Source organism: Somniosus microcephalus, chromosome 18 (assembly GCF_052327205.1).
Source record: "Somniosus microcephalus isolate GS21.2 chromosome 18, FLI_Smic_1.0, whole genome shotgun sequence".
Classification (NCBI taxonomy): domain Eukaryota; kingdom Metazoa; phylum Chordata; class Chondrichthyes; order Squaliformes; family Somniosidae; genus Somniosus; species Somniosus microcephalus.
The window spans coordinates 29,110,893-29,124,731 of NC_141004.1; the positions used below are offsets into that span (position 1 = coordinate 29,110,893).

At 44.7% G+C, this 13,839-nt stretch overlaps 1 protein-coding gene across 4 annotated transcripts in view; it reads right to left on the bottom strand.

Moving 5' to 3' along the window:
- Window positions 1-8,437, bottom strand: part of LOC147105182 (zona pellucida sperm-binding protein 3 receptor-like) — a 207,757-nt gene extending 199,320 nt beyond the window's left edge. The window contains exons 1-2 of one of the 4 annotated variants that reach the window (XM_086011301.1): window positions 8,345-8,437; window positions 6,074-6,143 (exon numbers count right to left, since the gene is read on the bottom strand). The gene's annotated coding sequence lies outside the window, so the exon portion shown is untranslated. Of the gene's footprint in view, window positions 1-6,073; window positions 6,144-8,226 lie in introns of all 4 variants that reach the window. The other 3 variants (XM_086011306.1, XM_086011302.1, XM_086011303.1) reach the window with 3 other exon arrangements.
- Window positions 8,438-13,839: the final 5,402 nt, after the last annotated feature.

A 13,839-nucleotide genomic window follows, 5' to 3' on the forward strand; every position in this document is an offset into this window, starting at 1 on the left:
GGGCTACACAAGATTTTATGGTGTTCTCAACAACTGATCCCTCCTCTAGCTCTCCACCCCCGAATATTTTACAATTCAGATTTCCTGTGGCTTGGTTTAGGATGATTTTGATACGATATAAAAGACAAGTTTTATGTATATTGCTAGATTGTGCCAGAATACCGTCACACCCATGTCATAACACAGTATATCTCAATATCTAGGTTGTTTGCATATTTTGTATAACAGCATTCTGCACACCTTGTAATCTAACATTGCTATCAAGTTGGATTCAATGTTAGCTCAGGATTCAAATTAATTAGGTCTAATCTCACTCCAATTGTTGTAAATCTAATTTTCTTCCATGAAACCCTCTCCCCAATTTAAGACATGACATCTATTTTATCTGCTAAAATTAACAGTTAAACATTTGGTTGATATGAAAAATTTCACTTTATATGTACCCACAGTAGAAAATGCATAAACACATTTGGGAAAAAACTATGCAGAAACAATTTGATTATTTTGTACCAAATGGAAAATCCTGTCATAGGCACTTAATTCTATCCAAAGGCCTGGAATAACTTGTACTTGATTAAAAGCCATATTATTCACATATTCCACCATATGCTTTATCACTACAATCACCTTCAGGACGGAATTAAACCAGTTCGAACAAAACATATAACTGAACAGGTGAAATTTTGGCCGGAATTTTGCAGAGGGTCAGCGGGCGCGATTGGTGGCGGGTCGGGTGGGAAAGTGTTTTTTAATCATAGCAGGTCGGGACCCCGCTGTGAACCCGCCGCCACGCGCCTTTCCTGATGTCGGATCTGTCAGCGCTGAGCAGACCCGACCGGCAGCGGCGGAGGACCCAATTCAGATAATTAGTGGCTTGCTTAGAGCCACTTAAGAAATGATTTTCAGCTTACCTTTTGTATTTGACAGCTCACCCACGGGGTCTGTCAAACTGAGGCAGGAGTTCAGTGGCCATTGAATCAGCTTTTGAGTTGACAGCTTCAAATGTAAAGTTACAGCTCCCATCTTACCTCAGTCACTGCATTTCCCTCAGTCACTGCATTTCCACAACAGATTCACCATGCTGCAAGTCTTTACACAAGTCTCCATCCAGTCTGACTTCATTACCTCTCTCACCATTGACAGATCACTTCTGTCATCTCTACTTCACCTGCCATCTATTCCAACAGGATGGGTTCCCTTTATACTCGCTCACCTTGGTCCTCAGAATCCCACCTCGATCAGCCCCAAAACCAGCAGCACCAGGCACACCAGCAGCACCAACACCACCAAACTTCTCCACAATCAACTGATGCTGCACAGGATAGAGGGCATCAGCACCCGACCACTTTGCTGCCCGGGAGGCCAAGGCTGGCCTCACTATGGCCAGATTTACTTGACGCTGTACACCCTGGCTGCCACATGATGCGCCACGTTGGCACCACCCCACACCAACACCATAAAGCATCACTACAATGCCCAAGCCATTCCTTTCACACTCATCACCATTGTGGGGGGTGCCATTATGTCTCACCATTCACTGCAACTCACTAAGCCATTTCCAAACGTGCACACAAATATTTCCAAGAATGCAAAGTGTTGAAAATAAAGGTTTCAATGTTTGACACCACATTAACAGAAACTTTACATGAACATTGCATAAAACATACCCTTGTGTGTTGTTAGTTGGTATGATTGCACTAGGATGAGGGAGAGTGTGAAGGGTGGCTAGCGAGATGAGGATGTGATAATATAGAGAGGGATGGGTGGAGGTGCAAGGTAAGTTGGTGCGAGTAAGAATGTGCAGTAGGGTAGGGAAGGCAGATTGATGGGGATGTGATGAGAGGCACAGCAGAATGAGGTTGAGTGTGGCTTTGTACTAACGTTTCCTGATCTACTGAGATCATTGAAATATTGGCGCTACTGCACCCAGGTCCTCCTGACGACATCCCTGCTTGTGCCCTCCTCTGCAATGTGCAACCAGGCTGTCTTGGTCTTCCATTGGAAGGGAAGAGGACCTCCCTGCATGCTCTGACTCCCTCCATAAGCTTATGGAGGGAGTCATGGGAGAGCCTGGGTGCAGCCCTCTGCATTTGTGCAGTCATTGTCGGTGCTTGCAGCACCTCAATGCTGTAGAACACTGACAGCACAAATTGTCAATATAAATTTGAACATGGTCCCTCTAAGGAAACCGGCTGATAATGACGTCGCCAGACCCGCTTCCTCTAACTGGCCGGGAAACGCGCCATTAAGGGAAATTAATTTTACAGAGCGGGATAGAGTCAGCTGCGGGGTCGGGACCCACCACCGACGTCGCCGGCCACAGACCCACCGAGGTCAGCAAAATCGCGGCCATAGTAATTTTATAGCTTTAATTCAAATCAGTGGGGTTTTTTTTTTAATGTACTTCTCAAATGGTAGCTTTTTTAAAAGGAATTATCTTTCAGATATTAAGCATGGTACACTTTGGTTATTTGATATTCAGAGCTTGCTTGAATCTCCCTAATGTTGCCAGGAATCGATTTTGGAATTGGAACTGAAATTCAGAACAGCTACCTATCCCGCATTTAGCCCAGTGTCGCAGCAAGCCAGCTGCAGTTTTCTCGCTTCAAACTTGCTGAGAAAGCAGATCCTGCTGTTGGAAGACACAAGGGTAAATATTTCAGCAACCCTTGTAGTTTATAAAAGCTTTAGTATAGCACTCAGTCATAAAGAGAAGAGGTTGCAGGTTCAATTTCTGGCCTCTGTCGAGTGAGCTGATCTCAAACAGGGTAACAGTAGCAAAATTGGGATTAGTGCTTCTGGATTGAGTGTTGGGGAGAACATTTCAGCTAGGGCTCCTACTCCCAATTCAGTGACTTTTGCTGGAAAGTATGCAAGCGAATATTGGGTAATAGGATTGAGCTTGGCTGATGAGTATGCTTGCTAATAACATTAGACTTAAATCTGAAAAACAGCCAGTTGAATGAGATACTGGAGGCCAGTGCTCATAGAACTAACACCCTGCAAAAGCCAGTAACTGCTGGAGAGGATGAGAAAATAAAGTCCTTAGACCTTATTTATGGTGCAGAGCTTCATTAATTTGGATGTTTTCATTTACTTACATTGGTATGCTGTAATTTGTATCAATAGCTGTGGACATTTGTTCAATTCAGGATCAGAATTTAATTAGTAGTTTAATCAGGTGACAGACCCGTTTTACCTGTGTCAGCTCTTTGAAAAAGCTGCCCAATTTAGTCCCACGTTCCAGCTCCCCCACCCCCCACCCCCATAACCCTGCAAATCAGTTCTCTTCAAATACATGTCCAATTGTCTTTTGATATCTGCTATGGAATCTGATTCCACCACCCTTTCAGAATGTGTGTTCCAGGTCTTAACAACCCTCTGTGTGAAATAATTTCTCCTCATTTCCCCTCTAGTTCTTCTGCAAATTATTTTAAATCCCTGACCTCTGGTTACGGACCCACTTGCCAGAGGAAACAGTTTCTCCCTACTTGCTCTATTAAAATCCCATATAATTTTAATACCAATTATTTGGTCTCCTCTTAACCTTCTCTGCTCTAAGGAGAACAATCCCAGCTTCCCCAATCTCACTACATAACTGAAATCCCTCATCCCTGGTATCATCCTGGTAAACCTCCTCTGTACCCTCTCCAGGGCCTAGACATCCTTCCCAAGTGTGATGCCCAGAATTGAACACAATACTCCAGCTGAGGCCCAACCAGTGATTTGTAAAGATTCAGCATGGCTTCTTTGTTTTTGTATTTCTGTAAAGGTTCATCATGGCTTCTTTGTTTTTGTATTCAATGCCCCTATTTACAAAACCAAGTATCCCATGCGCTTTCTTAACTGCCTTATCAATTTGCCATGCCATCAAGGATTTGTGAATAGGCACCCCCAGGTCCCTCTGCTCTTGCACCCCCCTCAAAATAGTACCATTAAGATTTTACTGCCTCTCCATGTTGTTTCTCCCAAAGTGCATCACTTCACACTTACCTGTATGAAATTGCATCTGCCATGTGTCAGCCCATTTCACCAGTCTGTGTACGTCGTCCTGAAGCCTGCTACTATCCTGTTCACTAGTAACATATTTACTATGTTGGCAAGTTTTGTATCATCCTCAAATTTCAAAATTATACTCCCTGTAGCCATGTACAGGTCATTTATATAGTACCAACCCCTGGGGGGCCCCACTGCATACTTCTCTCCAGTTAGAGCTTCTGCTATCTCCACCCTAGCTTCCCTCAGCAACCTAGGATGCATCCCATCTGGACCGGGTGACTTGTTAACTGAGTGATGCCAACCTATTTAGCTCCTTTTTATCTATTTTTCATCCTTTCCACTATCTCTACTCTCTCCTCCTCCACTGTGACATTAAAATCCACCTTCTTCTTTTGTGTGGACAGATGCAAAGTGCTCATTCAGCACCTCAGTCATGCCCTCTGCTTCCAAAAGATTTCCTTTTTTGTCCCTAATTGGCCCCATCATTCTTTTAACTATCCTTTTAATATGTTTATAAAATATTTTGGGGTTCCCTTTTATGTTAGCTGCTAATATTTTCCTCATACTCTCTGTCCTTCTTAAATCTTTTTTCAATTTCCCCTTGCACACTCTATTCTGTACCGAACATTTGTCACAAATCTCCTTTTTGTATTTTATTTTAACCTCTATTTCCTTTGTCATCCAGGGAGCTCTAGCTTTGGATGTCCTATCTTTCCTTCTATGAGAATATGCTTGGTTTGTACGCAAACTATCTCTGCCTTGAAGGCCTGCCATTGCTCATTTACTGTTTCCATGGCCAATCTTTGTTTCCAGCCCACCTGCGTTAGATCCCTTCTCAAATCACTGAAATTGTCTCTCTTCCAGTTGGGTATTTTCACTTTCCATAACTACTTTAAACCTAATTATATTATGATCACTATTACCCAGATGTTCTCCTACTGCAACACACTCCACTTGTCCTCCTTCATTTCCCAGAACTAGATCCAGCACTGCTTCCTTCCTCTTGGGCTAGAAACACACCGATTAAGGAAGTTCTCCTGTACACATTTTAGAAATTCTTCACCCTCTTTGCCCTTTACTCTGATTTTTTTTCCCAGTCCTTATTAGGGTAATTGAAGTCCCCTGCCATTACTGCTCTATTATTTTTACATTTCTCTGAAGTTTGCCTACAGATTTGCTCCTCTATCTCCTTCTCACTATTTGGAGGTCTATAGTAAACACCCAGTAATCTAACAGCTCCTTAACTCTAACCAAATAGATTCTGTCTTTGAACCCTCTAGTATATCGTCCCTCTGTAGAACTGTCATAGTATCCTTGATCAATACTGCCATCCCCCTCCCGAGTACATTGTAGCTAGGAATGTTTAGTTCCCATTCCTGTCCATGTTTAAGCCAGGTCTCAGTTATAGCCACTATATCATAATTCCATGCGGCAATTTGCACCTGTAACTCATCAACGTCACTTGTAATACTCCTCGCATTAACACACATGTATTCCAACACCATGCTGGTTGGCTTTGCTTTTTTCCTTCATCTAATTCCTGCTCTCTCTCTACACTATTCTTTGTTCTGTTACAGTTTGCCCCTCCTAGTTTTCTCTGCACCTTTTCTCTACTCTCTGCTGCTACAAGTTAGTTTAAACCCTCCCCCACAGCACTAGTTAACCTCCCGATGAGGACACTGGTCCCAGCCCTATTCAGGTGCAACCCATCCAGCTTGTACATGTCCCTCCTGACCCAGAACTGGCCTCACTGCCCCAGAAAGGTCACGTTTAATGGTTAGGTACCGCATTAGTGTTCTGATAACTGCTACCATTAGGAAAGCTAGAATTGAGAAGAAGCCTAACTAGCTGTAAACACGACTAAGAATTTCCTTTGTTTGTGAGTAGAACACCAGACCCTGGAACTTCAATGTTACAGGGTTACCATTTAATCCAAATATTCTTGTTACCCTATTTCTCTTTGAACTAGTTATAGTACCTCTCCAGAGATGTACCCCTACATTTCTGGAGTTGATCACGTTATTATTGTTAAGAAGTTACAATGTTCTGAGGGTTAACAGTGTATGATACTCACCATATGTAGTTGATTAGCCAGCAAAACAAGTGACCACACTTCAAAAGTAACTCCTTGGCTTTGGGATGTCCTGAGGATGGGAAAGGCTCTATATAAATGCAAGCTTTTTTTTTAACCCTATTACATCTCTACTATTATTCTACAGTTGCCTCTTTCCCTGACTTGCACTATTAAACTGATTATTCTGGGCGACCCTTTGAATCAGTCAAAATAATTTTGCTGCCCACATGAATAGTGGAAAAAATATCAAGAAAAAAGCTGAGCAAAATGTTTCCCATTCCCCTTACTGCCGAGTCCAGTCAATTGTTGGTATCAAGGTTCAGCAGTACTATGTGGTATCACTGTAACTGACAAGAGCTTTTTCGTGTGTTCTTGGATGGCTGGGAGAGGCATGTCTGGAAAAAAGAATTCTCTGCTGCAGTAGAGGAAATAGCCTCCTTCCCGTCAACTGACAACAGCAGTCAGAAGACCACAGAATGAAACCATGAATTCGAAGCTGGCAAATGGGAGATTCCAGGAGTCTGCAGCATCAGTGCTATCTATGGGCTGGATTTTGTCAATGGGGGCGCGTTGGGGGCGGGACTGCTGGTTGTCAGGTTTCAGTCCCGCCCCCAACGACGTCCGGCCAACCCACGCTATTTTCCCTTGATTGACCTTGTTAAGCCCGCCCTGTGGGCTTAGCCGGCCAATTAAGGGATAGCCGGTGACAGAGGATGTCAGCGTATGACGTTTTATGTCAAAAAGTTTTGACAGATGAATTGTCGGCGTTTGACAGCTTTGAGAAGCTGTCAAACACTGACAATCTCTGTTCTAAGGTGAGTCCTTGTACTCAAGACTCACCAAACCTCTTTCCTCAGCAGAAATCAGATGGCTGCTGCATCTGAGAATGCAGCAGCCATTCTGTCATCTCTGCCGTTGAGATGAGGCACCTCTGGATCCCCAAGGGTTGAAGCCTGCAGGAAGAATCAAAGGTAAGTAAATTTTTTCTAACACTTTACACTCACCTCTCATACTTACTTCTCCACACTTGCACCCATCACTCACCTCCACAGCGGACTTTACGATCCCTCTCACCCACGCAGACCCACTGCTCGCCTCGCTGACCCTGGCGAGGTTTGCAGCCATCGGGAAGCCCGCACTTGCAGGGGCAAAATAGGGATAAGCCTCTTAATTGCCTGTTAACGGGCAGTTAATTGGCTGTAATCCCCTTCCCGCCTCGAGGAGATGGGTCCCTGCGCGAGTTGGGGACCCGCCTCCCAGGAAGATGGCACGGAGTTGGGTTGGGAGCGGGTTCAGTACCCGCTCCCAGTTTCTGCCATTTTCCCGACAGTCCTGCCTCCCCAGGGCTGGCAAAATTGCCCCCCATTAACTCTGTTTCTCTCTCCACAGATGCTGCCTAGCCTGCTGAGTATTTCCAACATTTTCTGCTTATATTTCAGATTCCCAGCATTGCAAGATTTTCCTTTTGTATTAGTGCGTTATACTCACTGCCCTGACCATGTTATTCTTGAAAATAAAAGGAAAAATAACCAGCAGCAATGAAATGTCTGCTAATAGTCTATTTCCAAAAATAACATTTAAATAAATATATACCAGATATGAGTTACCAATGAAATTCAGTCACGCAAAGCAAAACACCTCTCTGGCCAAATGCCATCATCATACTCATAAAACTGCCATAATGAGTATTGGTACAACATCTAATGCGGACTTCATAAAATATGCTCAAACGTACATTATTTTCAATACAAATTAAAGGGGTACTAGATTAATGGAAAACTGTTCCGACAAAACCTTTTGCATTTGTTTGCCATCAACATGATGATAGAAATCAACAAACCCCACAACACATGTTGTCCACATCACTGTGATACACAAACCTTCAAAAACCTACCTGAAACACCCCTCCCCATGAAGAGTGCACCTTTAAACGTTAAAGGCATCTTAAAAAGCCATACGCAGCAGCATTATACCCAGAGATACTACACAGTCGGAGGAGGCAGACAATACTGCGGCGTTATCCAGGGGGGAGGAAAGAAAGCAACCCAATGGGCCGAGCATCGCCCTTCCCCTGGGCATTAAGGACATACGGTTTTTTTGGGATGTAAACACTGAGTCACGTTGTTGGGACACCGCTTACTGCGCTGACTTACAGCGTCCACTTGCTCTCTCCGCTTTCTGTCTCTGCATCATTTCTTATTCCTGGGAAGGGGAAAAAAAACAACATAAAAGAGAATTAGAGACAGTGGAGTAGGAGGAGGGGAAACCCACCTGCGCGGCTGCGACAGTGCCGACGGAATCCCCCCTTCCTCCTTATTTACATTCTTAAATTTGTTACAAGCGCAACGGCGCCGCCCCCGCCCCCTGTGACGTCAATTCGAATCTGGGGACGAGCCCCGATTGGTCGGCAGCAGCCGCCCGTCACACGCGGCTCGTGGCTGTGACGCACTTTAAAAACAAAAACACGGGTCCACGTGACAGCCTCAGCTGCCATGGAAACTTCCAGGGCCCGGAATCCAAATTACCGTAATACACCCTGCCTGGGCCACCCTGCCGTACTCCTTTTTTTTACACACAATCGCATTGAACAACAAAGCATCCCATCATCTCTTTTTGAGCAAGGTGGCAATTTTTGATGCATTGGTTGAAAATAATCCAAGCCCACCCCACCCCCACCACCCCAGACAATTTATTGCAGCCTGATGTTATTATTGCTGCAATTCACAGACAGATTATTACATAGGATTATACATAGGATATACTGCACAGAAACAGGCCATTCAGCCCCACCAGTCCGTGCCGGTGTTTATGCTCCACACAAGCCTCCTCCCGTCCTTCCTCGTCTAACTCAACCAGCATAACCCTCTTACAATAGCAAAATACTGCAGAAGCTGGAAATCTGAAATAACAACAGAAAACGCTGGAAAAACTCAGCAGGCCAGGCAGCATCCGTGGAGAGAGAAACAGAGTTAACGTTTCAAGTCTGGGACCCTTCATCAGAACTGGAAAAAGCTGGAGATGTAACATATTAAGCAGGTGCAGAGACGAGGGGGGGGGGGAAGAAGGAATTGAAGGAATATACTGTACTTTTATAAGAGGCAGGAAAGATAAAATGCTGCAAATGGGAATGGCAAAATCATACAGCCTGAAAAATGGGGGAAGGGGTTATAGTTTGAAATTGTTGAACTCGATGTTGAGTCCAGCAGGCTGTAAAGTGCCTAATCGAAAGATGAAGTGCTGTTCCTCGAGCTTACGTTGAGCTACATTGGAATAATGTAATAGGCCGAGGACAGAGAGATCAGAGTGGGAGTGAAGTGGAGAATTAAGGTGACAGGCGACCGGAAGCTCAGGGTCACCCTTACGGACTGAACGGAGGTGTTCCGCAAAGCGGTTCCCAATCTGCGTCTGGTCTCCCCAATGTAGAGGAGACCACATCGTGAGCAGCGAATACAGTATACTAAATTGCAAGAAGTACAAGTAAATCGCTGTTTCACCTGGAAGAGGTGTTTGGGGCCCTGGAAGGGAGGGGGTAAAAGGGCATGTGTTGCATCTCCTGCGCTTGCCGTCTGGACTCAACATTGAGTTCAACAATTTCAAACTATAACCCCTGCCCCCCATTTTTCATGCTGGATGATTTTTGCCATTCCCATTTGCAACATTTTATCTTTCCTGCCTCCTACAAAAGTACAGGATGTTCCTTCAATTCCTTCCTCCCCTCCTCCCTGTCTCTGCACCTGCTTAATATCTGTTACATCGCCAGCTTTTTCCAGTTCTGATGAAGGGTCCCAGACCTGAAACGTTAACTCTGTTTCTCTCTCCACGGATGCTGCCTGGCCTGCTGAGTTTTTCCAGCATTTCCTGTTGTTATTTCAGCATAACCCTCTATTCCCTTCTCCCTCATATGCTTGTCTAGCCTCCTCTTAAATGCATCTATACTTTTCGCTCCAACCACACCCTGTGGTAGCGAGTTCCACATTCTCACCACTCTCTGGGTAAAGAAGTTTCTTCTTGTTTCTGGATATGCTTTGTTCTGTCTTGCATTCAACCATAAAAAAGGATATAGAGGCACTGGAGAAGGTGCAAAGAAGCTTGACAATCATGATAACAGAGGTTATACTTATCAGGGAAGACTGAACAAGCTGAGGAAAGGTTGAAGGGTGATCTGATAGAGGGCTTTAAAATTATGAAAGGGTTTGATAGGGTAGAAGTAGAAAAGCTACTTCCACTTGTGGGGGAATCCAAAACTAGGGGTCATAAATATAAAATAGTCACTAATATGTCCAATAGGGAATTCAGGAGAAACCTGTACATCCAGAGAGTGGTGAGAATGTGGAACTTGCTACCACACGGAGTAGTTGAGGCGAATAGCATATATGCATTTTAGGGAACGCTAGATAAGCACATGAGGAAGAAAGGAATAGAAGGACATGCTGATAGGGTGAGGTGAAGTAAGGTGGGTGGAGGCTTGTGTGCAGCATAAACACCTGTTGGGCCGAATGGCCTGCTTCTGTGCTGTAAATTCTATGTACTTCTATGTAATTTATTTAGATAAAAACAACACCAATGCTTTAAAAAAAAATCATGACTTTCATTGAAATTTCAGCTGGGCCTATGAATAACATTTAGTGAATGTCATTCTTTACAGACAAAAACATCATGAGTAGGGGTTGATTTACATCAGTGTTTTTTAAACTGAGATCCATGGTCTTGGGAGTCTGGGTATGGCCAGAGGGCAGCAAAGTTGTAGCATCAACCCTTCTGTCAGAGTACCAATAATTCCAACAAATCAGCATTTCAAGCACAAATGTTTCTGTTTCTAAAATACTTTTCTTGGACTGGAGAACTGTCTACCTTTGGGTCATTAACAATGTCTTTTGAAGTTTCAGGACAAGAGTTGTGCAAAGACTTGTGAACATTTGTAGGGTCTATCTGAAACAGGAAATTTTGAAAACCAGTGACTTATATTCAGTGGAGATTGAGAGGGGCTGTCAACCTTTTTCAAACTGACATATATGTAGAAACCAATGCGTATCTTGACATATTAAATGTAATTCTTATGTATGAAACTTTTAGGTTTAGCACGATGTCGTATAATATGTAGAGTGTGATCAGCAACCTTTTTTTAAATTTAACAGTTGCTCAACCTATGGCAGGCAGCTGGTGACGCAGCACATTTCTCTGGATTACAGTGGCTGGGCAATAGATTTCCATGGTGACAGCTTACACAGTGAGGTCCAAGTCTCATCTGTCCAATCAATGTGAGGATCCGAACAGAAATTAGGTTCTTTCGCAGGGAAAGGGAGGGAAAATTAAAAGGGGAAGTCAATTATTATCATGGGGGAAATTTTAACATGAGTGAGCGGGTGGGAGTGGGTGCGGGTGGGGGGTTAAATGGCCAAAAATTCGAGGTGTGTCGGGAAGCTGGCTCCAACCCACCGACTTCAAGGTTTTACCTGAGGCGGGACAAGAGGCGGGCAGCCAACCCACTCCCAGGAGGCAGGTTGGCATTTTAATATGTTAAGTAGGCTTGAAGCCTCAGATTTAACCTGCTTTGCCGGTTTTACTGTGGCCGGCCAGGTTTCCCAGGCCCTGGCAGCTGCAGTGAGGCGGGGACAGCCTCGGGGAGCACTCCTTGTGGGCCGGGAGGAGCAGGAGTGCTTCCTCCCAGCTCCCCCCCAAGCTCTCCCACCATCCGACTCCCCCCCACCCCGCCCCCCATACAAACCACCCCCTTGGGATCTGACCACCCCTGGTGTCAGGGATCAGAACCCCCCCCCCAAGAATCGGAACTTCCCTCAGGATCAGGGACCAGAAGCCCTCCCGAGATCGGACTCCCACCCCGAGTCAGGGATCGGACCCTCCCGAGGTCGAGGAGTCGGACCTACCTGGTTCTGCGGTCTCCTCTGGAGTGCTCATGGCCTGACTGGAAGCCAAGCCTCTCAATAAGGCTGACTTCTGGGCGGGGAACCTGTCACTGACAGAAGATGCACGCTGTGGAATTAAATCTCCATAGCGTGCGGGGAGCCCCAAACTTCCAGGTTTCCCATGTGCTACTGGATCGCACCCCCGCTTCACCCCCACTCCCAGCGCGTTAGTAAGTAAAAAAAATCCCTTCTGTGTGTCTCCTAGAGGTCAGCTTAAGTGATGCCTTTGAACTCTCTTCTGTCCATGTTCTCAGTTGGAGGATGTTGCATCCTAGAAGATGACCTAACAAGGGAGCACAAAAAACGTACAAAACAGGATGGGAATTGAATGGGGGAGAAACATTGACAATGCATTTTTTTTTACTGAATGGCGCTTATATTCTTCCTTCCTCCTCCACACCCTGCACTAAATAGGTTGCTGTGGTACTGAGCAGGGTGGTTCCCTCTGAGCATTCTGGACAGAGAGCAAGTTGAATCCTAATCTGTTCCATCTTTTGGGTTGGTCCATTTAGCTCCCACTCAAACATTTCATCACTATTTTACACAAAGAAGAAATATACAATGAGATATTTATAAAAACAGAAAAATCATGAAAACCACTATTGTCAAGTATTTATAGTTAATAGCAAGAAACTCCTCCAATAGCTAGTGCATACCAGTAGTTTTTAATTTTCCTATAGGGACATTGAATAGAGAGATTAAACCTGATAAAACTAGTGCTAACAATACGCAAAATCATAAAGAATATAGAATGTGTGGTGGGGACATGAAAAAGGCGATTGAGAGAAGGTATGAGATATGAAGAAAAGGTTAACAGATAATATAACTGATTTTCCTGACCTTTGCCTCCAGGAAATGCCCATTTTCCCCGGGTAGAAAAGTTCAGGAAAAAGGGGCCAAGAACAAGCTCTGTCACCTTCCCTTTTATGTTATCAGGATTTAGGGGGCTTTGTTTTAAGAGGGAATGGAGTTGGGTCTGTGCCTGCAGTTGGCAGAGGCATATCAGAGCCACAAAAATGAGGTGGGAGGAGGCATTTCAGACCTCCCACCTCATTTTCCTGTATGAAAGCTTACTGGGTGCCCCAGTATAAGCACCCAAAAACATGGTGCTGTAACCTGCCTCTGAACCACTGGTCACCAGAGGGTCCACAGGGGTTCCAGGGGCAGGCTAAAGATTTTAAGTAGGACTTTTTATGGTGTTTGAAGTTAAGGGCATTGTTGGAGTATTTAAAGCTGGCATGCTCTTTAAGTGGAGCCAGCAGGCAGCAAGATGAAGATAAGGTTCATAGAAACATAGAAACATAGAAGATAGGAGCAGGAGTAGGCCATTTGGCCCCTCAAGCCTGCTCTGCCATTCAATGAAATCATGGCTGATCATCCAAACTCAGTACCCTGTCCCTGCCTTCTCCCCATATCCCTTGATCCCTTTAGCCTTAAGAAATATATCTAACTCCTTCTTGAATATATTTAATGAATTGGCCTCAACTGCCTTCTGTGGTAGAGAATTCCACAGGTTCACCACTCTCTGGGTGAAGAAATTCCTCCTCATCTCTGTCTGAAATGGCTTACCCCTTATCTTTAGATTGTGACCCCTGGTTCTGGACTCCCCCGCCATCGGGAACATCCTTCCTGCATCTAGTCTGTCTAGTCCTGTTAGAATTTTATAAGTTTCAATGAGATCCCCTCTCATTCTTCTAAACTCCAGCGAGTATAAGCCCAATCGACCCAATCTCTCCTCATACGTCATTCCTACCATCCCAGGTATCAGTCTGGTGAATCTTCGCTGCACTCCCTCCATGGCAAGAACATCCTTCCTCAGATAAGGCGACCAAAACTGCACAC